General features: G+C 33.6%; 1 long non-coding RNA gene across 1 annotated transcript; it reads right to left on the reverse strand.

Annotated features, from left to right (window-relative positions):
* Nucleotides 1-390: 390 nt before the first annotated feature.
* On the reverse strand, nt 391-1,928 carry LOC132753836 (uncharacterized). Its single transcript, XR_009629021.1, has 3 exons — nt 1,542-1,928; nt 1,268-1,378; nt 391-888 (listed from the first exon to the last, which is right to left on the reverse strand). It is a non-coding gene; the product is annotated as an uncharacterized LOC132753836 (long non-coding RNA).
* Nucleotides 1,929-3,489: the final 1,561 nt, after the last annotated feature.

The raw sequence follows: 3,489 nt of genomic DNA on the forward strand, positions 1-3,489 counted from the left end.
CTACCAAAAAGAAACCATGATAGTTATAATCTGATTAAGCAATTGCAGAAACATACTGTTTTTCCACATTTAGGCAAAAAAGTGCGAATGTATAAATATTTGTTTGGTAATACACCATCAATAATTATTCTATACAATATCATATAATTGCGATAGTGTTTAAAATCAGAATAATTTATAATTCATTTGTCAGTCATAAATTATGGAGAGACAACCCTTACCAAAAACTAGAAATGTGTCCATAGGACACGGATGCCCCCACATGCCACTGTTCTGTCAATCTTATGACTCTAGGTCAAATAGTTTTTGGACTACATGTGCCACAAGTTGAAAACTAAAAATCAACAAAGGGCCATAATTCTGTTAAATTTGGTTGCATCAAAAATTCCTTTATTACCATCTACACATTAAGTTTGTTAATCCCTGGAAGTTTAAGCAAAATCTGCCATCCGGTTAAAGAGGAGTTGCGTTCACAAAATTTCTACATAGTATATAGTGAAAAAATCAACAAAGGGCCATAATTCTGTTAAATTTGGTTGCAGCAAATATTCCTTCCTTTACTACCATCTACACATTAAGGTTGTTCATCTCTGGAAGTTTAAGCAAAATCTGCCATCCGGTTTAAGAGGAGTTGCGTTCACAAGATTTTGGGACGAACTGACAAGTGCAACGCTATATGCTCCCACATTGTGGGGGCATAAAAATAATCTTATTTTACTTACATGTTAAACTGTCAAATCCTCTTTTGTGCCAGGCAGTATCTACTGCACTGGACATACCACTGCGGGTTTTACAGGGAAATTTCGGGGAAAGTCTTAATCTGCTGTGAGGTTTTTCAAGATGTGGACCACTTCTGATTTGTTTTCAACCTTTGACTGTCTGTGAGAACTGTAATTGTAAAAATATTTCAAAAATATTTTCTGTAATTTAAAATTCATCTTTAAACGTAATATTGACAAATATTGAGAAACTACACCAATGAATTGACAATAACTTATTTATAATTAATGTAACACAATGTTCATACTAGAATTAGTTTTGTTAATTATTAATGCTGATTGCACGACTTTTTCCTGACCAATTTTAGTAATCACTTTTATGAAATAATTCGGACTGCATATCGATTATTCATCACATGAAGATACATCAAATTGTTTCTATTGAAGACGACCCCAAATAGCATTACAAAATTATCACAGTATTATCATTTAATTGCTACACCATGATTATAAATATATATAAAAAAACCTCATAGATTTCAACTTACAGTTTAATAGGCATTTTTGTTTGATGTATTGTTGAGGATTGTTCATCACAATTGTATAAATCTGACCATTCACTGTCATTTGTAACTGTAGCATCTGACTGAAGAATAGACCTTGAATAAAAAAAAATACATATGTACAAACAGTATATGGAGAGATATTCATATATTGAAGCAACTGACATAACACAAACAGTTCAACAACACCAGTCAGTTTTGCATAGTCCTTTACTTTCGTAAATAAACAAAATACAGAAAACAAACTACCAGTACTCACTTTAGTGCTGGCGAGGCATCTGGCAAAGGACATCCTCCAAGATCTTGTCAATAAGACCTTCCATGATGTTGTGTTCTGATACCATTGATTCTTCATGATGCACATCCCTTAAAAAGAATGCATGTATTTAATAAGAATTTTAGTCTTAAACCAATGAAGGTAAAATATGATAAACAAGATCAACAAGGAAAGGCGGCGTTCAATGAACGCAACCCCCATATGACCCAGCAACAAGTACCAATGGCAAGGAGCCCAGGCGGACCCAGTTTGTCATGTAGAAATAAATACTTTTTTTAAAAAACAATTACACATTCATGTTATTTTGAAAAAAGAAATATGTACATGAATATAGAGTAACATGCAAAAACAACAAAGCCATTGTTTAAAAATTCTTTTCTCATATATGGATTGTATAATATTCTTTGGTTCCCTAAACCACGAGTATACCAGCAATATAGGATTATACCATGATAAGCTGCATAGACATAATAATTACAAAATAATTTTTCAAATTCTTCCAATTCAATTACATGTTATTTCGAAAATATCATTGTAAATGTGTCTTACTCAATTTTCTTGATCTTTCGCAGCAGATTCTGTCGACATAGACAGATAAAAGCCACTGTCTCAATGATATTTCCAACACGTCTCTCCATTTCTTTTCATGTTTTTATTTCCAATTGTTGGTATATTGAGTGATGACAACAAATTGTTGACCCTCCCCTCACCGGCCCACCTACACTATCAATCATTGCTGTAAGAAAATGTAAAGAAACAAATTATTTCATTAAGTATACAAATATTTTGTCAAAAAAAAACTTCACATGGATTGTAATTTACATAACCGTGATAATAACACATTGCATAAATTTATATAGAGCTATTTTTAGCTGCCTCATGTACATTGTATGTTGAATATTACTGTGACTGTGGGTATTGGCAGCCTAGTGTAAACTGTGTCTTTCATATAATGTACATGTAGGATTCTGTAATGTCTTAATAAAAATTGCATTGTTGCAAGATTTAATTTAGCAACGTTTTATCATTTGTTTGTCAAATTTCTCAGTGACTTTGGGGAAATTAAAACAGTTCAGAGGGAAGTTTATAAAAAATTTCACAATAGGAAGTGGCTAGCTGTACAGGCCCGTACGGCTAGCCAAAAGTTCTAGCCGTACGTGAGTCATGTACGACTAGCCAGGACACACTGTATTGGCTAGCTGTACGGCACTTTTCAAAATTAAATGGAGTACGTGAGTCACGTACGGCTAGAACTTTTGGCTAGCCGTACGGGCCCGTACGGCTAGCCACTTCCTTCACAATAAGGAGTAGTGTTTTACAGCTCAACACAAACAAGATACATGTATTCTGTATAATAAATTAATTATTTATAAATCTGAAACATAAATTTGGTCCGCATAATTTTACATCATTGGAAGACAAGTAGATAAACACTGATAAATGTATATTCATTTTGGTTAGCTTAAGGTCTTCAGCGTACCCGTTTATATACTATGACATGACATGAACGCTGAAGATAACCCCGTAGGGAAAGTCCACCAATAATCGTGCCAGGAATCTGACACGCTCGTATTTATTCATCGAACATGCCATGAAGTAAAGTGAAGCATACCTTGATAAAACTATATATAATCTGTTGATAATCTGTTGTTAATCTAAAGTATGATGCAATACATTAATCGCTTACCTGGTCCTAATTTTGTGTTGACAACGAAACATGGCATTCCAACTTTCCCAGGTCTTCAATCTACTACTATTAGAGTCTGTGTTTTTCCATAGGGAACACAATTCACATGACCGCATAATTTCTGTGTTTCGACATTTCACATATAAATATCCAGACACACCCTGTTTAAATTCACCTAACATGTTGTCAAGTCTACATTTTTTACAAAATCTTAGGGTTGACCGTAACACGCCAAACTCAAGT

The sequence above is a fragment of the Ruditapes philippinarum genome, unplaced genomic scaffold (genome assembly GCF_026571515.1).
Source record: "Ruditapes philippinarum isolate M1 unplaced genomic scaffold, ASM2657151v2 ctg16625_1_1_1_1, whole genome shotgun sequence".
NCBI lineage: Eukaryota > Metazoa > Mollusca > Bivalvia > Venerida > Veneridae > Ruditapes > Ruditapes philippinarum.